Source organism: Eubalaena glacialis, chromosome 4 (assembly GCF_028564815.1).
Source record: "Eubalaena glacialis isolate mEubGla1 chromosome 4, mEubGla1.1.hap2.+ XY, whole genome shotgun sequence".
Classification (NCBI taxonomy): Eukaryota; Metazoa; Chordata; class Mammalia; order Artiodactyla; family Balaenidae; genus Eubalaena; species Eubalaena glacialis.
In genome coordinates this window covers 84,574,289-84,599,411 of record NC_083719.1, presented here as the reverse complement: position 1 = coordinate 84,599,411, position 25,123 = coordinate 84,574,289, and the positions used below count along the sequence as shown (strand labels likewise).

At 36.4% G+C, this 25,123-nt stretch overlaps 1 long non-coding RNA gene across 1 annotated transcript in view; it reads right to left on the bottom strand.

Annotated features, from left to right (window-relative positions):
* The window catches only part of LOC133089852 (uncharacterized), a 355,571-nt gene that overhangs the window by 150,527 nt on the left and 179,921 nt on the right, over positions 1-25,123 (bottom strand). Inside the window, exon 2 of the long non-coding RNA XR_009700753.1 lies at positions 23,876-23,948. This is a non-coding gene — a long non-coding RNA (uncharacterized LOC133089852). The remainder of the gene's footprint in view (positions 1-23,875; positions 23,949-25,123) is intronic.

Below are 25,123 nucleotides of genomic sequence, written 5' to 3'. Positions count from 1 at the left end.
TAAACTTATCTTTGAACTGCAAAATGACAATTCCTAGAATTCACCTCAAGACACTATACTATTCATACTTCTCATTAACCCAGAAAACACCCTCACCCTGGACTCCTACAGTAATTAAGTTCAAAGATCTAAATTATTCATTATTCATAACTCTACCTTCATAGATAGTTTGAGAATATAAAATCATGCTGTAGAACACCAGGACTGCCAAATAATCTAATCACTTATGAAGTACAATTTGATTCAATGGTCTAAGATGCCATGGATCACAGATCATAGATTTGGAAGGAACCTTAAACTTCTTATACTTGAAATGTATTGTATGGTTAACTTCTTTAATTTTGACTAGATTTTTGTAAGCTTTGGTTTCATGTATTAGTTCCCTGATTCCCTGCATAAAGCAGACCTAAAAAATATTTGGAATATAAAACTTGAAAGTCTAACAACAGACTTGTAGGTAATAATAGCCTGTACGTGTGGGGATGTGAGGGGTAAGGGTGAGAGAAGAGATATTCTTAAAGAGAATGTGAATTTACGACCCCTGCTAGTATTTTAGAAACTTGACTCAAATTATAGTTTTAAATGATTTGAATAGTTTTGGTAATTTTGGTGAACTAAATCATGCCTTTTTCTTTTAAATCATCTGGTTAGGTAAACTTAATACATGATGAATGGTTTTGGTCTTCTGCAGTAAATTTAATTTAGGAGTCCAGGGGTGAGGCATTGTTGGGTCAGAGAGCAAAAATCCCTATTTATGTTTCATATAATGGATACTTTGGTCTTACCCAAGTTACTCAGGTGTGGACAATGGTGAGAACCTTCACACCAGAGAAGAGTAGGGCTGCTAAATACAACATATCATACCAGTTAAATTTGAATTTCAGATAAATCAAAAACTTTTAGTATACGTATGTTCAAAATATAATGAAAAGTATTCATTGTTTTTGACTGTCATAAGAAAATTGAATTTAGCTGAGCTTTCTGTATTTTTTAAATTAATTAATTTATTTTTATTGAAGTATAGTTGATTAACAATGTTGTATTAGTTTCAGGTGTACAGCAAAGTAATTCAGTTATACATACATATATATCTATTTTTTTTCAGATTCTTTTCCATTATAGGTTATTACAAAATACTGAGTATAGTTCCCTGTGCTATACAGTAGGTCATTGTTGGTTATCTATTTTATATAGTGTGTATATGTTAATCCCCAAATCCCAATTTATTCCTTCCCCACCCTTTCCCTTTGGTAATCACAAGTTTGCTTTCTATGTCTGTGGATCTGTTTCTGTTTTATACATAAATTCATTTGTATCATTTTTAATAGATTCCACATATAAGTGATATCATTTTTGTCATTCTCTGTCTTGCTCACTTCACTTAGAGGATAATCTCTAGATCCATCCATGTTGCCACAAATGACATTATTTCATTCTTTTTTATGGCTGAATAATATTCTACTGCACAAATATACCACATCTTCTTTATCCATTCATCTGTCGATGAACATTTAAGGTTGCTTCCATGTCTTGGCTATTGTAAACAGTGCTGCTATGAATACTGGGTTGCATGTATGAATACTGGGGTGCATGTATCTTTTTGAATTATGGTTTTCTCCAGATATATGCCCAGGATTAGGATTGCAGGATCATATGGTAGCAGGATCATATATTTAGTTTTTTAAGAAACCTCCATTCTGTTCTCCATAGTGGCTGTACCAACTTACATTCCCACCAAGAGTGCGGGAAGATTCCTTTTTCTCCACACCCTCTTCAGTATTTATTATTTGCAGACTTTTTGACGATGGCCATTCTGACCAGTGTGAGGTGATAACTCATTGTAGTTTTGATTTGCATTTCTCTAATATTAGCAGTGTTGAGCATCTTTTCTTGTGCTTCTTGGCCATCTGTATGTGTTCTTTGGAGAAATGTCTATTTAGATCTTCTGCCCATTTTTTGATTAGTTTTTTTTTTTTATATTGAGCTGTATGAGCTGTTTATATATTTTGGAGATTAATCCCTTGTTAGCCACATCATTTGCAAATATTTTCTCCCATTCTGTAGGTTGACTTTTCATTTTGTTTGTGATTTCCTTTGCTGTGCAAAATTTTAAGTTTAATCAGGTCTCATTTGGTTTTGTTGTTGTTGTTTTTGTTTTTCTGTTTTTTTGCTTTTATATCCATTACTCTAGGAGATGGATCCAAAAAGATACTGCTGAGATTTATGTCAAAGAACGTTCTGCCTATGTTTTCCTCTAGCAGTTTTATCATACCCAGTCTTACATTTAAGTCTTTAATCCATTTTGAGTTTATTTTTGTGTGTGGTATTAGAGAATGTTCTAATTTCATTCATTTACATGTAGCTGTCCAGTTCTCCCAGCACCACTTACTGAAGAGACTGTCTTTTCTCCATTGTATGTTCTTACCTCCTTTGTCATAGATTAATTGACCATAACTGTGTGGCTCTATTTCTGGGCTTTCTATCCTGTTCCATTGATCTATATTTCTGTTTTTGAGCCGGTACCATACTGTTTTGATGACTGTAGCTTTGAAATATAGTCTGAAGTCAGGGAGTGTGTTTCCTCTACCTCCATTTTTCTTTCTCAAGATTGCTTTGGCTACTTAGGATCTTTTGTGTTTCCATACAAATTTTAATTTTTTTGTTCTAGTTCTGTGAAAAATGCCATTGGTAATTTGATAGGGATTGTGTAGAATCTGTAGGTTGCCTTGGGTAGTATAGTCATTTTGACAATATTGATTCTTCCAATCCACGAACATGGTATATCTTTCTATCTGTTTGTGTCATATTCAATTTCTTTCATCAGTGTCTTACAGTTTTTGGAGTACAGGTCTTTTGCCTCCTTAGGTAGGTTTATTCCTAGGTATTTTATTTTTTTTGCTGCGATAGTAAATGGGATTGTTTCCTTAATATCTCTTTCTGATCTTTCATTGTTACTGTATAGAAATGCAAGAGATTTCTGTGTATTAATTTTGTATCCTGTGACTTTACCAAATTCACTGATGAGCTCTAGTAGTTGCGTGGTAGCATCTTTAACTTTTCTGTATTTTTATTTGCTAAATCTGACAACACAGGAGAGGAATAAAACTCTCTCCAACTATTTCTTCTTTCCAAGGATGCTTCCCTAGATCTAGGTATGGTACACAAGCTATCACATATAGCTGCTCTTATTTCGAATTCTCAGAGGGTATGACCTTACCATAACCCTTGTGCAAAACTGAGGGAAATGGATGTCTTTCCTAGACTATCATTCATAGATACACCTTTTAAAAAAAAAAATCAAGTTCTGCATAAGACGGAGAATGGGATAAATGTATTGAGTCTGAAAGTCAAGGGCCAGAGGAAGAGCCAAGACAAGTGCCAAAAATATTAGAATTGGGGGAGCAGATAGATTAAAGCCCCATCTCTTGCTCTCCTGAGTATGTGTATACATATTTTAGCACAGGTTACAATTAATTTGGGGGGCCATGCACCCATTTTCCAGACTGATAAAACTCTATATGATATCTGTAAACACAATGTTGCACTTTTGCAATTTTCAAGGGATTCAAGGACCCACTAAAATCCATAAAATTTTGGTTGCAATCTTTTGTCAAATGTTAAAAAAATATTCTCTGAATATTAACATTTTGAAATAGATATACTTAGCAAAATTTCCCCATATGTTTGTTTTTTTAATTAATGAATCAATTATTTATTTATTTATTTATTTATTTTTGGCTGTGCCGGGTCTTAATTGCAGCACAAAGGACCTTTGTTGTGGCATGAGGGCTTCTTCTTAGTTGCAGCATGTGGATTTCTTTAGTTGCAGCATGTGGACTCTTAGTTGCAGCATGCATGTGGGATCTAGTTCCCCAACCAGGGATCGAACCCAGGCCCCCTGCATTAGGAGCGTGGAGTCTTACTCACTGGACCATGAGGGAAGTCCCATGTTTGTTGTTTTTAATGTTTTATTTAAGAAATATTTTCCTACAAAAGAGTATAAAAAGATCCTCCCATAATCTAATTGCTTTAAATTTTATGTTTTACATTAGTTCTATAACTTACATTATTTATTTTTGTATAGGGTAGTAATGTTTCTTTTTCACATGAAAGGCAATTTTATTAACAATATTTATTGGATAATCTGCCTTTCCTCCTCTACTGCACATCAAGTACATCAAGTTTCCATTTAAGAATGAATTTGCTTTTGAGTTCCTGTTTAATCTGTTAGTCTGTTTAATCAACCAATTTTCATATTATTACATTTTCTTACTGAACTATTATTGGACCATTACCCTTCCACATGAATTTTAAAATCAGTTGGTAAATTTCTACCAAAAAAAAATTATTTGGGGATTGTAATTGGAACTGCATTGAAAGTATAGAGTGATTTGAAGGAAAAATGTCACCTTCATAAAATTCACAATCTCATCAATAAACATAATACATTTCTCCATTTTTCAAGTTTTCTTTTATGCCTTTTTATAAGTTTCTTCCACTTTTTTCAAATGTCAGTAATATACCCAGCAACTTTGTGGAACTCTCTTAAAGCTTCTGACACTTTATATACTTTTCTTGATTTGGCATTTAGATAATTATATTATCTGAAAATAAGAAATGACCTTTGTCACTTTTTTCAGTTCCTTAAACTAAACTTCATTTATTTTTGATGACTTAGTGCACTGTCCAGGTTCTCCAATACAATACTGAATAGTGGGTGTAACGTGGGAATAACGGTCTTATTCCTGGCTTCAGTAAAAAGTACTAAGAGATAACTTTATCTCTCACTCCTCACATTTCCAGAGACTTCAAGTTTACAACACTATGTGACTACTGTCACTACTTTATCAAACTGATAAGTTTAGAAGGAACTGAGCATGCTCTAATCACCCCCTTTTGGGCCACTCTTCCTCAAAACCACTTTCTTTTTGCAATACTGGGTTCGATGGTCATCTATGTAGTACTTACATTGAGACAGGGAGAGGAAGGCCCCCAATGAGGCAGCAAGTTCAATACAGGAGGAAAAAATTAGAAAGCCAATGTGGCTGCACATACAAATCATGTCCTCTAAGAATCTTTGCCAGTAATAAAGCTACTATATTTTATTTCTATCTTTTGGCTTCTTGTGTCAACTTATCGTTTGTTTTCAAAACTAGGAAGAAATAAAAGGGCTGCTTTCAGGTCCCCAAGTAACACTGTACTACTTACCATTAGTTATTATTTTAAATGTTTTTTTTAATTGAGAGTCTTTAAATTCTATACAAATCTCTACAATTTTCAAAAGTTTCACACGCAAGATTTCATACAATCCCATATTAACACCCCTTTCCCCCCCACCCCCTTCTTGCCCCTCTCCTTTTCTCTCTCCCCACTGGGAACCACTAGTTTGTTTCTCTCTATCTATGAGTCTGCTTCTTTTTTGTTTTATTCACTAATTTGTTGTATTTTACATGTCTTTAATGCATGCCTTTATCAGATTAAGAATGTTCCCTTCTATCCCTAATCTGTTAAATTTTTATTATGAACAAACGTTGAATTTTATCAAATGATTTCCTACACTGATTGAAGTTTCCATTTGTTTGTTATATCTTACTCTGTGTAGGAAATAACATTGATATATTGAATTATTCTTGCATTCCTGGTATTAAATCCTGCATAAAAGCACATGGTCAACTGCAGGAATAATTTTTCTAAAATGAGATTTATTGTTCTTCAAGCTTCTGATTAAAATTATCTGTAAAACTGTTTGGGCCTGGTATCCTTTCCAGATGGTTGATTCTTACTACTAATTTAGTATAAACTGGAGCCATTGATTATACAGTTATATCTAGGAAACCTTACATTTCATGTCAATTTTTGATATACAAAGCTTTGTTGTATTTCTTTTTAAACATGCCATCTTTACTTATATCTATGTTTTATTTAAAACGTATATAAAATTTTTTCTTTGTCTTGCCAAAATTGCAGCTATTTTACTAGTCTTTCAAGGAACACACTCTGGTTGTGTTGGCTCATTTTTTTATTTGCTTGACTGTCTTCTGTATTATTAAATCTTGAAAACTCATAACTCTTCAGCCAGAGGAAGACTTTACATTTATACTAGATATACAGAAGTTTAAAGAATAAAATTTCCTTCAAATCACTCATTATATTCAATGCAATTTCAATTCCAATTCCAAAAGGATTTTTCTGTAGAACAAAATCTAAAGTTTATAACAGAATAATAAAATGACATGAATACTAACAAGGCTCATGTTAGAAGTGATTAAGAATCAGTCAAGTGATGATCTAGACAATAGTCTGTCCCTCAATTAAGATAAGAAGTAGAGGGATTAAAATTAACACTGCATATTCAAAATGAATAAATAAAATAGGAAATAATCATTTAGAATAACATACATATAGAACTTAACTTGAAGCCAATCTTTCCCTACCCACATCTCCATCAAAAAGATATGTGGCCCTTTTGGTGCCCAAGTCTGGGTGGTGACATGAAAAGCTCCCGCTCCCAGCCGAGCGCCTGGAGGCGGTGTTCGACTGTGAGTGCGGGGCAGGGCTGGGCAAGTGGGGGCGTCCAAGGAGGGAGCTGGGGATGCAGGCGCTGCCACCGCGCACCCCAGCCCGCCCCGCAGCCTGCAACGAGCATCTGGCCGACCGGGTATCGGGCACACTGGGACCACCCGGCAATACTGCTGCCGCTGCCATCGCCACTTCTGTAGTGAGCACCTGAGCCTGCTGCGGAGAGAGGCTGAACAAATTTCCGGCTCAGTTGTGCTTCCTGCTTTTCAGCCTCTTGCCTCCCAAATGCATACCATTTCCACTTGGTGTCATCACGCAGAAGGGGGTAAAAGGAACTCGGTGACAGATTCAGACATGTGGCTGACAGGGTCTTGGTGCTCCGGCCGGGTGTCAGGCCTGTGCCTCTGAGGTGGGAGAGCTGAGTTCAGGACATTGGTCCACGAGAGACCTCCCGCCTCCACGTAATATCAAACGGCAAGAGCTCTCCCAGAAATCTCCATCTCAATGCTAAGACCCAGCTCCACTCAACAACCAGCAAGCTACAGTGCTGGACACCCTATGCCAAACAACTAGCAAGACAGGAACACAACCCCACCCATTAGCAGAGAAGCTGCCTAAAATCATAACAAGGTCACAGACAAAACAAAACACACCACCGGATATGGTCCTGCCCACCAGAAAGACAAGATCCATACTTATCCACCAGAACACAGGCACTAGTCCCCTGCACCAGGAAGCTTACACAACCCACTGAACCAACCTTACCCACTGGGGGCAGACACCAAAAACAACAGGAACTACGAACCTGCAGCCTGCGAAAAGGAGACCCCAGAAACAGTAAGTTAAGCAAAATGCAAAGACAGAGAAACACACAGCAGATGAAGGAGCAAGGTAAAAAACCCACCAGACCAAACAAATGAAGAGTAAATAGGCAGTCTGCCTGAAAAACAATTCAGAGTAATGAGAGTAAAGATGATCCAAAATCTTGGCAATGGAATGGAGAAAATACAAGAACTTTTAACAAGGACCTCGAAGAACTAAAGGGCAAACAAACAATGATAAATAACACAATAAATGAAATTAAAAATTCTCTAGAAGGAATCAATAGCAGAATAACTGAGGCAGAAGAACGGATAAGTGACCTGGAAGATAAAATAGTGGAAATAAATACTGCAGAGCAGAATAAAGAAAAAAGAATGAAAAGAATTAAGGACAGTCTCAGAGACCTCTGGGGCAACATTAAATGCACCAACATTCGAATTATAGGGGTCCCAGAAGAAGAAGAGATATAGAAAGGGACTGAGAAAATGTTTGAAGAGATTATAGTTGAAAACTTCCCAAATATGGGAAAGGAAATAGTTAATCAAGTTCAGGAAGTGCAGAGAGTCCCATACAGGATAAATCCAAGGAGAAACATGCCAAGACACTTAATAATCAAACTATCAAAAATTCAATACAAAGAAAAAATATTAAAAGCAGCAAGGAAAAAACAACAAATAACATACAAGGGAATCCCAAAAAGGTTAACAGCTGATCTTTCAGCAGAAACTCTGCAAGCCAGATGGAGTGACAGGACATATTTAAAGTGATGAAAGGGAAAAACATACAACCAAGATTACTCTACACAGCAAGAATCTCATTCAGATTTGACGGAGAAATTAAAACCTTTAAAAACAAGCAAAAGCTAAGAGAATTCAGCACCACCAAACCAGCTTTACAACAAATGCTAAAGGAACTTCTCTAGGCAGGAAAAACGAGAGAAGAAAAAGACCTACAACAACAAACCCAAAACAATTACGAAAATGGTAATAGGAACATACATATCGATAATTACCTTAAATGTAAATGGATTAAATGTTCCAACCAAAAGACACAGACTGACTGAATGGATACAAAAACAAGACCGTATATATGCTGTCTGTAAGAGACCCACTTCAGACCTAGGGACATATACAGACTGAAAGTGAGGGGATGGAAAAAGATATTCCATGCAAATGGAAATCAAAAGAAAGCTGGAATAGCAATTCTCATATCAGACAAAATAGACTAAAATAAAGACTATTACAAGAGACAAAGAAGGACACTACATAATGATCAAGGGATCAATCCAAGAAGAAGATATAACAATTGTAAATATTTATGCACCCAACATAGGAGCACCTCAATACATAAGGCAAATGCTAACAGCCATAAAAGGGGAAATCGACAGTAACACAATCATAGTAGGGGACTTTAACACCCCACTTTCAGCAAGGGACAGATCATCCAAAATGAAAATAAAAAAGGAAACACAAGCTTTAAATGATACATTAAACAAGATGGACTTAATTGATATTTATAGGACATTCCATCCAAAACAACAGAAAACACTTTCTTCTCAAGTGCTCATGGAACATTCTCCAGGATAGATCATATCTTGGGTCACAAATCAAGCCTTAGTAAATTTAAGAAAATTGAAATTGTATCAAATATCATTTCTGACCACACTATGAGACTAGATATCAGTTACAGGAAAAAATCTGTAAAAAATACAAGCACATGGAGGCTAAACAATACACAACTTGATAACTAAGAGATCATTGAAGAAACCAAAGAGGAAATCAAAAAAAACCTAGAAACAAATGACAATGAAAACTCAAGGACCCAAAAACTTATGGGATGCATCAAAAGCAGTTCTAAGAGGGAAGTTTAGAGCAATACAAGCCTACCTCAAGAAAAAAGAAACACCTCAAATAAACGACCTAAACTTAAACCTGAAGCAATTAGAGAAAGAAGAACAAAACCTCTCCAAAGTTAGCAGAAGGAAAGAAATTATAAAGATCAGATCAGAAAAAAATGAAAAAGAAATGAAGAAAACAATAGCAAAGATCAATAAAACTAAAAGCTGGTTCTGTGAGAAGATAAACAAAATTGATAAACCATTAGCCAGACGCATCAAGAAAAAAAGGCAGAAGACTCAAATCAACAGAATCAGAAATGAAAAAGGAGAAGTAACAACTGACACTGCAGAAATACAAAGGACCATGAGAGATTACTACAAGCATCTATATGCCAATAAAATGGACAACCTGGAAGAAATGGATAAATTCTTAGAAAAGCACAACCTTCTGAGAGTGAACCAGGAAGAAATAGAAAGTATAAACAGACCAGTCACAAGCACTGAAATTGAGACTGTGATTAAAAATCTTCCAACAAACAAAAGCCCAGGCCCCGCTGGCTTCCCAGGTGAATTCTATCAAACATTTAGAGAAGAGCTAACACCTATCCTTCTCAAACTCTTCAAAATATAGCAGAGGGAGGAACACTCCCCAACTCATTCTATGAGGCCACCATCACCCTGATACCAAAACCAGACAAACATGTCCCAGAAAAGAAAACTACAGGCCAATATCACTGATGAACATAGATGCAAAAATCCTCAACAAAATACTAGTAAACAGATTCCAACAGCACATAAAAAGGATCATACACCATGATCAAGTGGGGTTTATCTCAGGATGCAAGGATTCTTCAATGTACGCAAATCAATCAATGTGATAAACCATATTAACAAATTGAAGGAGAAAATCCATATGATCATCTCAATAGATGCAGAAAAAGCTTTTGACAAAATTCAACAACCATTTATGATAAAAACCCTTCAGAAAGTAGGCATAGAGGGAAGTTACCTCAACATAATAAAGGCCATATATGACAAACCCACAGCCAACATTGTCCTCAATGGTGAAAAACTGAAACCATTTCCTCTAAGATCAGGAACAAGACAAGGTTGTCCACTCTTACCACTATTATTCAACATAGTTTTGGAAGTTTTAGCCACAGCAATTAGAGAAGAAAATGAAATAAAAGGAATCTAAATGGGAAAAGAAGTACTAAAACTGTCAATGTTTGCAGATGACATGATACTATACACAGAGAATCCTAAAGATGCTACCAGAAAACTACTACAGCTAATCAATGAATTTGGTAAAGTAGCAGGATACAAAATTAATGCACAGAATCTCTTGCATTCCTATACACTAATGATGAAAAATCTGAAAGAGGAATTAAGGAAACACTCCCATTTACCACTGCAACAAAAAGAATCAAATACCTAGGATTAAACCTACCTAAGGAGACAAAAGACCTCTATGCAGAAAACTATAAGACACTGATGAAAGAAATTAAAGATGATACCAACAGATGGAGAGATATACCATGTTCTTGGACTGGAAGAATCAACATTGTGAAAATGACTGTACTACCCAAAGCAATCTACAGATTCAATGCAATCCCTATCAAACTACCACTGGCATTTTTCACAGAACTAGAACAAAAAATTTCACAATTCGTATGGAGACACAAAAGACCCCGAATAACCAAAACAATCTTGAGAAAGAAAAACAGAGCTGGAGGAATCAGGCTCCCGGACTTCAGATTATACTACAAAGCTACGGTAACCAAGACAGTATGGTACTGGCACAAAAACAGAAATGTAGATCATTGGAACTGGATAGAAAGCCCACAGATAACCCCACGCACATATGGTCACCTTATTTTTGATAAAGGAGGCAAGAATATACAATGGGGAAAAGACAGCCTCTTCAGTAAGTGGTGCTGGGAAAACTGGACAGCTACATGTAAAAGAATGAAATTAGAACACTTCCTAACACCCTACACAAAAATAAACTCCAAATGGATTAAACACCTAAATGTAAGGCCAGCCACTATCAAACTCTTAGAGGAAAACATAGGCAGAACACTCTATGACATAAATCACAGCAAGATCCTTTTTGACCCACCTCCTCGAGAAATGGAAATAAAAGCAAAAATAAACAATTGGGACCTCATGAAACTTAAAAGCTTTTGCATAGCAAAGGAAACCATAAACAAGATGAAAAGACAACCCTCAGAATGGGAGAAAATATTTGTAAATGGAGCAACTGACAAAGGATTAATCTCCAAAATTTACAAGCAGCTCATGCAGCTCAATATCAAAAAAACAAACAACCCAATCGAAAAATGGGCAGAAGACCTAAATAGACATTTCTCCAAAGAAGATGTACAGATCGCCAGCAAACACATGAACGAATGCTCAACATCACTAATCATTAGAGAAATGCAAATCAAAACTACAATGAGGTATCATCTCACAACACTGAGAATGGCCGTCATCAAAAAATCTACAAACAATAAATGCTGGAGAGAGTGTGGAGAAAAGGGAACCCTCTTGCACTGTTGGTGGGAATGTAAATTGATACAGCCACTATGGAGAAGAGTATGGAGTTTCCTTAAAAAACTAAAAACAGAAGTACCATATGACCCAGCAATCCCACTACTGGGCATATACCCTGAGAAAACCATAATTCAAAAAGAGTCATGTTCCACAATGTTCATTGAAGCTCTATTTACAATAGCCAGGACATGGAAGCAACCTAAGTGTCCATCGACAGATGAATGGATAAAGAAGATGTGGCACATATATACAATGGAACATTACTCAGCCACAAAAAGAATCGAAATTGAGTTATTAGTAGTGAGGTGGATGGACCTAGAGTTTGTCATACAGAGTGAAGTAAGTCAGAAAGAGAAAAACAAATACCGTATGCTAACACATATACATTGAATCTTTAAAAAAATGGGTCTGAAGAACCTAGGGGCAGGACAGGAATAAAGACGCAGACGTAGAGAATGGACTTCAGGACGCAGGGAGGGGGAAGGGTAAGCTGGGACGAAGTGAGAGAGTGGCATGGACATATATACACTACCAAATGTAAAATAGATAGCTAGTGGGAAGCAGCCGCATAGCACAGGGAGATCAGCTCGGTGCTTTGTGACCACCTAGAGGGGTGGGATAGGGAGGGTGGGAGGGAGAACGCAAGAAGGAGGAGATATGGGGATATATTTATATGTATAGCTGATCCACTTTGTTATAAAGCAGAAACTAACACACCATTGTAGAGCAATTATACTCCAATAAAGATGTTAAAAAAAAAGAGAGATGTGGTCTACCAATAGGATTGAAGTATGCATCAGATTTGATTATTGTGTTCATAGATTGACATTCGTCTTTGAAAGACAAGGGTTTGGAAATAAAAGACAAGGACTGTCAATTGGCCTTGGAATTTTAAGTTAAATTTTAAGTTAAATTTTTTTTTCCTACTATATACATAGCATTTCTCTATTGATTGGATTAACCACAATGAACATGGGACTACTTTCTCATCAAAAGCAATAATACATTTCATCTATGAGCTATTACCCCTTGTTTTTGACCTTCTCCCCCTAGACTTAAAATAATGTTCTTTCGATCCAAATTACATATGTGTGCAATATTTTCAGTCCATGTGGTAAGCAGAATATTGCCTCCCCCAAAGATATCCATATCCTAATCCCCGAAAACTGGCACTATGTTACCTCACATTATGACAGGGATTTTCAAAATGTGATCAAGTTAAGGATCTTGAATTAGGGAGATTATTCTGGATTGTCCAGATATAACCAATGTAATCACAAGAGTTCTTATCAGGGAAAGAGGGAGACAAGAAAGTCAGAAAAGGGGATATGACAATAGAAGATCAGAGAAAAGAGACAGAAAGAGAAAGGAGTGGGGCACTAAGATGGAAAGAAATTTCAAGATACTACCCTTCTGGCTTTGAAGATGAAGAAAGAGACTAAGAAGTGAGGAATGCAGGCCACCTCTATAAGCTAAAAAGACAAGGAAACAGATTCTCCCCTAGAGCCTCCAGAAGGAGCGCAACCCTGCTGACACCTTGATTTTAGGATTTCTGACCTCGTAACTATAAGATAATAGGTTTGTGTTGTTTTAAGCACCAAGTTTCTCGTAGTTTTTTACAGCAGCAACAGGACACTAACACAGTTCACAATATAGATGCATAAAGATTATCTAATTTCTTCACATTCTTTAAATCAAATTAATTTTGACTATGCGTCTATCACTCAGCTAGGTCGTCATGAAAGTCAACATCTGTCATTCTTGTTCTCCCTGGCATCCCTCCACACAATGGTTCATGGTGCCCTATTAGAACACTGACAACACCAAATGCTAGTGGGGATATGGAGAAACAGAAACTATCATACATTGCTGGTGAGAATGCAAAATGGTAAAGCCACTTTGGAAGAGAGTTTGGCAGTTTCTTACAAAACTAATCATACACTTACCATATAATCCATCAGTCACACTCCTTAATATTTCACCAAAGAAGTTGGAAACTTATGTCCACACAAAATGTGTACACGGATGTTTATAGCAGCTTTATTCACAATTACCAAAACTTAGAAGCAGCTAAGACGTCCTTCATTCGGTGACTGAATAGATAAACTGCATACATCCAGACAATGGAAAATTATTCAGTGCTAAAAAGAAATGAGCTATCAAGCCATGGAAAGACATGGAGGAACCTCAAATGCATATTACTAAGTGAAAAAAAACTAATCTATATGATTCCAATTGTATGATATAGAAAAGGAGACAGTAAAAAGATCAGTGGTTGCCAGGAGTTTGGATGGGAAGGGATGAATAGAAGGAGCACAGAGGATTTTTAGGGCAGTTAAAATACTCTGTATATAAACAAATAGATAGTTTCAATAGGGTAATTTCTTTGATACATTACATTCTATTAGAGAATTTCCTGTTCAAAATGGCAGATTTTACATATATTTATGTTTACCTCCTTACAAAAATGATGACAACAAGATAACAAAGAGTTTTAAACCACAAGAAAAATAAAATGAGGCAACAAAAGTGGGCAATATATGTCAACAAATGTTAGGATATGGAAAGGAAGTGAATGAGTTGTAACATATTTAAATGTGTGGAGAAAACTAAAATGTCAGCATATGCAGTGGGGCATAAAGCTAGCTATCCCACAAGTGAGATAAAGCTAGCTTTTGCTGAAGAATTCTGGATAGCCTCAGGAAAGCCTCTGCAAGTGGAGGAGTTGGTGAGTGGTAGGCTAAAAGCAGAAGTACATATCAGAACAACCCTCCCCTCAGACAAACCTTCTCCTCAGGCCCAGGCACCCTACTCCAGACAACCAAGCAACTACTCCCTTTGGAAAAAGATGGAGAGCTTTAGTCTTTAAAGAAATTGACTACGAGGATAAAAACACAGGGGAGGCAGGGTTGAGGAGAATAAAGTTAAATTCTATGTATTGAACAATGAGTTTCCAGCCCTCTCTCCCACCTAAACTCTCATTATGCTAGCAGTCAGATACTCTAGCAATAGAGTGAATTAATCCCTGGAGAAAAGGATCAGAGAAAAGGCCAACAAGACATTGAAGGGCCCCAGAATGAATCTTCTGAATCTCTGTTAGACCCACTCTGTAAAAAAAAAAACCTACTCCACACACACCATAAATTTTCCCATCAGTTTTTTAGTCCTCACTCCTAAACTTGAATGGTTGCCAAGAACCAAAAGAGACTTGAAAAAAGCCTTCAACATGAAAAAGAGGCAGCAGATTAAAGGAACTTGGCAAAATAGAGAAAAACATTATCTGAGATATAAAAGAAGTTATTTCATCTTCAAAACAAAAAAAGGGTGCAGTTTTTTTAATGGGGTATACAGAGTAGGAAGAGAACATGAAAATGTTAGAATAGCTGAAATATAAGTTTTAACAGAAAGTTTGGAAAGAGTCTACCTTGTAGAAAGAGAAATTTTTTAAAAAATCAAGAAAAGAGAGTGGGAAAATAGGAAGAAAAGATAAGAAAACTAGAAAATCAGAGCAAGAAGTCAAATATTTGCTTAGCAAGTGTTCTAAGTTTAAAGAAAAATAGGAAATACTATTAAAGAAATAATATTTCCCACAACTGAAGGTTAGTTAACACATTGAAAGGGACTACTGAATACCAAGCACAATGAATTGAAAAAGACCCACACTAAGGCACATTACCAAAAAGTTCTAAAACACTGGGTATAAAAAGCTTCTACAGAAAAAATTAAAAGAATATACACAAAGGATCAGGATACAACATGACATAGCAATTTTCAGCAACAGGGAGAAATGCCATAAAAGTGTGAGGAAAACATTACAGATTATAATTTTATAACCAACCAAACTATCAAGCAAGTCTGAGAGTAGAATAAAAATACTGTTAAACATGCAAGCGTTACATTCTTCGTGTGCTTTCCTAAAATGTCCACTAAAATGAGGCAGATAACCAAGAAGGAGGAAAGCCTAAAATTCAGGAAACAGGAAACCAACAGAGATAAAGGGAATATTCACAATAATGGTAAACAGAAGACCCAGGACAAGTTGTGCATCAGGTCTGAAGAACAACTAGTGAAATTTGGAACAAGTAATAAGGTATACAAGGGGGTTGAGGGTTACTGAATTGTCCAACCTGGTTGGAGTGGAGGTAGGGGCTACCATGTACATCATAGTCTGTGTAAACGCACACCTGGAGGTATGTAGCACAAGTCACCTTGTGCATACAGTAAGCCTGGGAGGGCTCCAAGTAAGATGTCTCCTGGTTAAAAAAAGAAAGAAGAAGAACCTGATAAGATTATCTGGTATGTTTTACCATGTAGAAAAAGAGTACCCAGAGGTGTTTCACAGTTCCATGGAAGAGTCTGTAAGGAATTAGTGATATTTAGAGAGAAAGTTTTCAAAGTGAGGCAATTTTCAACTCTAGGAAAACTAAAAAAAATCTACATTAATAGAAAGGTGAGCTACTTGATGTATCAGTTAACAGTATTTATATAATCATTAATACAAAGACTGAATATTAGTTTAATCAAATATTATGATATAACCTTGTTGGGACAATATTAAAAGAAAAAGAACATACATGTACAAACCCATTTAATTTAGAAATATGGGGTGACTATTAGGAATAAAAAAGCTGAAAGAATTGAATGTAGTTTCTCTAAAAACAAGATCTGGCATGTGGTACAGGAGAAAGCTCATTCTAAACTTTATTCTATAAACCCATTTAACTTTTTTAGCAAGTAGATATTATTATTACTTAGATTTTAAAAATACACTTGGAAAACATGACTGTCAGACATTAAATGCCAACTGTTCCTGTTTTGATTGCAGATTGTGCGAGTATTATTTTAATCTGTTTATATTGCTTTCATGATGTGATCTGTGACATGGTACAAATTTGATCTAGTAGAGATTCATGATGAGGAAGCTATTTTTCTCAAATTCTAAATGTCTCTTTTATTTTGTCTTTGTCAGTTTCTTTTAGAAAAAAAATCAAAAATAAGTAGGGCTGATTACAGTTTATTAAGAACAGATGGATAATGTTCCCATTAGGAAGTGGATCAAATGGACATAATTTTTTTCTCCCTTTTTATGTCCATCATCTGGAATAGACACTATAACAGGCAAATATATATATTCATAATACATAGATTGAAAAAGCAAACATTCCTAGACTACAGGTTCAAAATTGATAAGAAGGAATTTTATTTTCCTTCCAGGGACAATAGACAAATGACAAAGTAATCTTCATAGTTCTTAATGAGATCCCAAGGTAATCATGGTGTCAAAAGTGAAATAGTTGGAACCAGGAAGAAATAGAAAATATGAACAGACCAATCACAAGCACTGAAATTGAAACTGTGATTAAAAATCTTCCAACACACAAAAGCCCAGGACCAGATGGCTTCACAGGCGAATTCTATCAAACATTTAGAGAAGAGCTAACACCTATCCTTCTCAAACTCTTCCAAAATATTGCAGAGGGAGGAACACTCCCCAACTCATTCTACGAGGCCACCATCACTCTGATACCAAAACCAGACAAAGATGTCACAAAGAAAGAAAACTACAGGCCAATATCACTGATGAACACAGATGCAAAAATCCTCAACAAAATACTAGCAAACAGAATCCAACAGCACATTAAAAGGATTATACACCATGATCAAGTGGGGTTTATTCCAGGAATGCAAGGATTCTTCAATATACGCAAATCAATCAACGTGATACATCATATTAACAAATTGAAGGAGAAAAACCATATGATCATCTCAATAGATGCAGAGAAAGCTTTCGACAAAATTCAACACCCATTTATGATAAAAGTCCTGCAGAAAGTAGGCATAGAGGGAACTTTCCTCAACATAATAAAGGCCATATATGACAAACCCACAGCCAACATTGTCCTCAATGGTGAAAAACTGAAACCATTTCCACTAAGATCAGGAACAAGACAAGGTTGCCCACTCTCACCACTATTATTCAACATAGTTTTGGAAGTGTTAGCCACAGCAATCAGAGAAGAAAAAGAAATAAAAGGAATCCAAATCGGAAAGAAGAAGTAAAGCTGTCACTGTTTGCAGATGACATGATACTATACATAGAGAATCCTAAAGATGCTACCAGAAAACTACTAGAGCTAATCAATGAATTTGGTAAAGTAGCAGGATACAAAATTAATGCACAGAAATGTCTGGCATTCCTATATACTAGTGATGAAAAATCTGAAAGTGAAATTAAGAAAACACTCCCGTTTACCATCGCAACAAAAAGAATAAAATATCTAGGAATAAACCTACCTAAGGAGACAAAAGACCTGTATGCAGAAAATTATAGGACACTGATGAAAGAAATTAAAGATGATACAAATAGATGGAGAGATATACCATGTTCTTGGATTGGAAGAATCAACATTGTGAAAATGACTCTGCTACCCAAAGCAATCTACAGATTCAATGCAATCCCTATCAAACTACCACTGGCATTTTTCACAGAACTAGAACAAAAAATTTCACAATTTGTATGGAAACACAAAAGACCCCGAATAGCCAAAGCAATCTTGAGAACGAAAAATGGAGCTGGAGGAATCAGGCTCCCTGACTTCAGACTATATTACAAAGCTACAGTAATCAAGACAGTTTGGACTGGCACAAAAACAGAAATATAGATCAATGGAACAGGATAGAAAGCCCAGAGATAAGCCCACGCACATATGGTCACCTTATCTTTGATAAAGGAGGCAAGCATATACAGTGGAGAAAAGACAGCCTCTTCAATAAGTGGTGCTGGGAAAATTGGACAGGTACATGTAAAAGTATGAAATTAGAACACTCCCTGACACCATACACAAAAATAAACTCAAAATGGATTAAAGACCTAAGTGTAAGGCCAGACACTATCAAACCCTTAGAGGAAAACATAGGCAGAACACTCTATGACATAAATCACAGCAAGATCCTTTTTGACCCACCTCCTAGAGAACTGGAAATAAAAACACAAATAAACAAATGGGACCTAATGAAACTTAAAAGCTTTTGCACAGCAAAGGAAACCATAAACAAGACCAAAAGACAACCCTCAGAATGGGAGAAAATATTTGCAAATGAAGCAACTGACAAAGGATTAATCTCCAAGATTTACAAGCAGCTCATGCAGCTCAATAACAAAAAAACAAACAACCCAATCCAAAAATGGGCAGAAGACCTAAATAGACATTTCTCCAAAGAAGATGTACAGATTGCCAATAGACACATGAAAGAATGCTCAACATCATTAATCATTAGAGAAATGCAAATCAAAACTACAATGAGGTATCATCTCACACCGGTCAGAATGGCCATCATCAAAAAATCTAGAAACAATAAATGCTGGAGAGGGTGTGGAGAAAAGGGAACACTCTTGCACTGTTGGTGGGAATGTAAATTGATACAGCCACTATGGAGAACAGTATGGAGGTTCCTTAAAAAACTAAAAATAGAACTACCATACGACCCAGCAATCCCACTACTGGGCATATACGCTGAGAAAACCATAATTCAGAAAGAGTCATGTACCAAAATATTCATTGCAGCTCTGTTTACAATAGCCAGGACATGGAAGCAACCTAGGTGTCCATCATCGAATGAATGGATAAAGAAGATGTGGCACATATATACAATGGAATATTACTCAGCCATAAAAAGAAATGAAATGGAGGTATTTGTAATGAGGTGGATGGAGTTAGAGTCTGTCATACAGAGTGAAGTAAGTCAGAAAGAGAAAAAGAAATACAGTATGCTAACACATGTATATGGAATCTAAGGAAAAAAAAAAAAAAAGGTCATGAAGAACCTAGTGGCAAGACGGGAATAAAGACACGGACCTACTAGAGAATGGACTTGAGGATATGGGGAGGGGGAGGGGTGAGATGTGACAGGGTGAGAGAGTGTCATGGACATATATACACTACCAAATGTAAAATAGATAGCTAGTGGGAAGCAGCCGCATAGCACAGGGAGATCAGCTCGGTGCTTTGTGACCACCTAGAGGGGTGGGATAGGGAGTGTGGGAAGAAGGGAGATGCAAGAGGGAAGAGATATGGGAACATATGTATATGTATAACTGATTCACTTTGTTATAAAGCAGAAAGTAACACACCATTGTAAAGCAATTATACTTCAATAAAGATGTTTAAAAAAAAAGAAAAAAAAAGTGAAATAGTTGAATATATGAATTTGCACTAAATGTTTTTCCTAGAACCTTCTAGTTGTTTTTAACAAAGAGTGTTGCATACAGAATACTGGACAACAGAGGAATAATGCATTTTTGCATTCTTGGGAACATTAAGATTTATTATCAAGAGTTCAGCACTGATTAATGATATCACAGTGAATACCAAAAGGAAGCAAGGAGAGATTTGTCACTAATTATAAAGTGTAGTCACATTTGTTTTAGTTTCTTGCTCAGCGTCCAAGGAACCAAAGTCATTACTTTATGAATGAAATATTGTATGCCATATATTAATAATAGGGCATCTGGAGCTCCCCAGTTCCCCTGGATTATCATCTATGCATACAATTTTGGAAGAGAATTGAGTGAATTGTTTAGGGCCTTGGAATACTTGAGAGTGATAGCATTGCCCAGGGCAAGACACTGGCCCTTCTAGGCCACAAGGTAATTGTGTAACTGGCAAATTCCCTCAGCTCTAACTTGAATTCCTCTCAATCCCGGAATTATTTTGCTCCCTGCCATCAATGAGCCAAGGGATAATTTCATTATGAATATGTATTAATTTCTGTCTTCCATGTGACTCATTTTTTGGTGCATTAAATCATATACCTAAATTTCATCAATTAATTTTATCTACCAGAGTGTTTCACTCTCTAATTCAAGGACATTGAATCACTCACAGCTAACTGCAGGTTACAGACATTGCTAAACTTAAGAAGGATGGTTACATGCCTTCATCCAACAGCTGGTGCTAACGTCAGTTTTCGTTTTAAGTGTCTGATATATGTAGCTTTGTTAGACAAGAACTTGAAATGAAATGCAATTTTGTGGGGTTAAAAGATATAACTGTGCTTCTAGCTCACATACCCTCAAATTGGGTTTTTTATTAAGTTTTGAAAGTGTTCCTGTTTCACTTTATAGATGGTTGATCTACTACATTTTGTTTCTTTTTATACCTCTCTCTCACACACACACACACACACATACACACCCACACACAATTTGTGATGACAGCATTATACAGATTTCCAGGAAGCTACTTCAAAATGTGTATTTTCGGGCTTCCCTGGTGGTGCAGTGGTTGAGAATCCGCCTGCCAATGCAGGGGACACGGGTTCGAGCCCTGGTCTGGGAAAATCCCACATGCCGCGGAGCAACTGGGCCCGTGAGCCACAACTACTGAGCCTGCGCGTCCGGAGCCTGTGCTCCACAACAAGGGAGGCCGCGATAGTGAGAGGCCCGCACACCGCGATGAAGAGTGGCCCCCGCGTACCACAATTAGAGAAAGCCCTCGCACAGAAACGAAGACCCAACACAGCCAAAAATAATAAATAAATTAATTAATTTAAAAAAAATGTGTATTTTCTAGCCCCACGAAGGGTAAAATTTCAGAGCCCTGCATAAACTAATTTAGTAACTTTGTTTCTGTAAATATAATAGAAAGGCATATGGGTAAATTACCACTTTTTGTGCTAAAATCTTAAACCAAATCTCTCCCAATGAAATAGCTTTAGAGAAATAAACTTATTAGCCACATATAATCACACAAAAAACAAGATTTCGGAGTTTTTAACCACGTGCGGTATAATATAATTACATGGCATGTCCTTAGGAAATAATCAGCAAAGAAATGAAATGATCACCCACTGACCAGAACTAGCAGAATTCTCTATAGGGTATCGTGACATTGAGTATTGGTTGTTATAAATACTGGGACCTAGGTAATTTCCATGATCTCAGTAGTCCTACTGGGGACACCAATAAAAAAAAAGCTGCTACTCTTTGCTAGTAGGGAAATCTCTGAGTTTGTGACAGTACTTGTGACAGAAATGGACATTCACCTTGAGTTCTTAATATTCTGCTGTCCCCATCCCCACCTAGTCCTAGAGAACTGCTCACCCTATGTCCAATCTGTTGCTGCCAACTTTTGTGCTCAGGCATAACTGGGATAGATGCATTGGATCATCTTCACCCCAGTCCATCTGAATACATTTGACAGTAGGATGTGACCCAGTACTTGAATCTGTCTCTACTTTCTCCCTGCTACTTCCTTTATACACAGAGAAGTACACTGCCCTTTCTGTTTCAAGTAGATTATGGCTGCAGAGGAGGAAACACATGCACACGTACACGCACACACACACACACACACACACACAGTTTTATCATTCTGCGAATCTCAGACAGTAGAGAGTACTATGTGCAAATATATAAGCAAAGCCCTGCCATCTGCCCAGCCAACTTCCCATTCTGCAGAGTCCATCCCATTGGCTGTGGATTTAAGAGGTAGGTAGAATGGTAAGTGGGCACTTAACCCACTTGTTCTTGTTTATCACTAATGAGATGATGAAAGAGAGGCTCCATAAGAGAGTCATGGATACCGAGTAGAATAGATGACAGCCCATATGGCGGAATGTGAAGGGCACCATAATTTGTGAGGGAACTAATACCTGCTGAAAGATAACTCACAGAATATCAGGGCAAGAGGGAACCTTAAATTTAATCCAGTCAAACCCACCATCTGATAGTTTAATTCCTTCTGGAATTCCCTGTCAGTAGTTGTTTACAATTTTCTTAAAAATCTCCCATAAATTTGTAGGGGCTGAAATTGAAATACAGCATGTTTAAGATTAATGAGAGGTATAGAAGTTGAGACGATAAATTCTATGGTAAAAGGAAAAAGAGAGAAGGTAATTTAAGGTAGAAAGACCAAGGAGTTCACTAGCTTCTGAGGGAGGCCTTATTCTCTGAAGATTCTAGTTGTTAGTTCAATTTGATACAAATTCGATCTCTTTGTTACTTCATTCTACACACGTTACCAAATACCTAGTATTTGCTTGGATTTGGGGATACAGAAACAATCAATACATGGTTTCTTTCCCCTTTAAGGAGCTTAGACTCTGGCTGAGACAAATGCTGCATAAAAAATCATCTTGCAGTGTGAGTGATAAGTGCTAAAACAAAGTACTTACTTTTACAGGACTAAAACTAAGGGAGTTCCCGGCGGGGATGATTACACAGAGGAGGTGAATATATGAGCTGGAATATTTGAAAAGAACTTTGCTAGTGGACAAAGCAGATGGATCAGGTGGGTGACAGCCTGATGGAATCCCAAACAGTGTGATCAGAGGCAAAAAGTCTACAACATGATTAGTAAATAGTCAGCAGTCAGATGTGGCTGTAGCTTCAGATGTATGGGGAAAAGGTGGGGGAGGATGCTGGGAAGGTAGTAGAAGCTCCATTCAGAAGGAAGCTCCATTACACTAAGGAAATTCAACTTGATCAAGCAAAAAATCTGCTTCCTACTGTGGGGATCTGGGGATTCCAATGTTAAATAAGCAGTAAAACACAGTTACTTGGACCAAAGCATTTACAATAGATAGGGTCTTATGTTAGTTACCTAGAACAGTGATTGGTCAGATAATTGAAAAAGTAGGAAATCAAGGAAAATGCACATAATATCTTAAATATTTCACTTTATGTGACAAATAAAACACAATAATTATCTAATACTTTTGATGTAGGACAAGGTCTTTTCTTAAGAAAGTATGGATCTGATTGTAATTCCCCATCTTCCTTCTTTCACTAGCCATACATATAAATCATAATATATAATTTCTTAGTGTCTTTCAAGCAAGAATTTTTAAATGCTATCAAAAAACTCTACATTTAATAACTTTTACTCCAATTGTTTATATTTGGCTTGCTCACACCTAATTTGACAGCAGACACAGTAGTTTTAGCAATTCACCTTTATCAACCCTTTCCAGAGCATTCTAATTAGTTATCATGGAAACAACTTTTTTCACACTCACACTACATTAATTCATAGATTATCAAGTAGATTACATAATTATAATAATAATCAACACAATTGGTTTGGGAATACACTGTGGTAAGCATATAAGCCAACTGGTAGTAGAACTGTACAAACATACCAGGCAAGTAGAGCAGGTTAGCAGCCTGTTAGCCCTCCATGTTCAGCAGGTCCTGGGCACAGGATGGCATGTTCTGTGAACAGAATGGTGAGTGTCAGCTATTTTTATGAATTGGTTAAGTGCACAAGGAAGAATACAGAATCTTCCTTGAAAATCATTTTCTTATCTCCCCTCCATATATATTTAGATATTTCAAACACTGGACCAGCCTTTTTAATCATGTATTCACATTATGTTCCTGTCAGGAGAAATAATAATTTCAAAGATGTTATACTCTAGGAATTTTTCAGACATACTAGAAATGCCTCATTAGATCTCTAAACATACAAGAAATGGCATCAGGGTTTAGGTCAGAGGACTTGTTGTCCAAAGGAGTTCAAGGGAAAGTGACTGTCAGTTAAAAATTTTTTTAAAGTATTTATGTAGGATGCAAGGCAGGCAATCAGATTTCTAGTGAGGCAGAGACACCTACATAAAGACTTTGCCTCACTCCTGTGCCAAGCTATCTTTGAAGTCAAATTTACACCCCAAAGGACCACAGACTCATAAGGAAGGCTTAAGTATTGAAACCTTACACTTGATAAAGGCCAAAAAGTTTGCATGTGTTCCAAATCAAACCCCAACCACAATGAAAACTCTTCACAATCTTAAAATGAACATAGTGGAAGATTTCTGTGGCAGATATGACTTCATTATCCCCACAAATATTCTCACTAGGTAGGGCATAAAGAGTCCCAACTATGAAGAAGCTCTGTGACTTGTACGTTGGCGCACATCACTCTCAAAATAGTATGAAATAAGAAGAACCCATATTTCAGATACTTTAGGATCCATAATGTAACTCTTCAAGCTTTGTTTATTTCTGAGTTATTATGGAAAGTGTTTCAATAGAGTGTTATAAAATAACGAAGGTTTTTAAGCTCTTCTATGGGAAGACATAGTTCATTTAAAACTAACCTCGACAATTTTTAAAGAGTAATATAAGAGAAAGCAAATTATATACACATACATATTTAAATATATAATATATAAAAGAGGTATTTTCACACCCCCATGCAAAGAATGCAAGAAAATTTAGGACAGCTAGTTTGTTGTGTATAAAATACGATTTTATCAAAAATAGCATTTTAAATCATTTGAAGCTATCAGATAAATTAATAATAATTCTTCACAAAGAAGTGTAGCTGAATTACAAGGGAAAAAAATTAAATTTGTCTCACTATTCACTGTAGTTCTTTTAGTGATGGT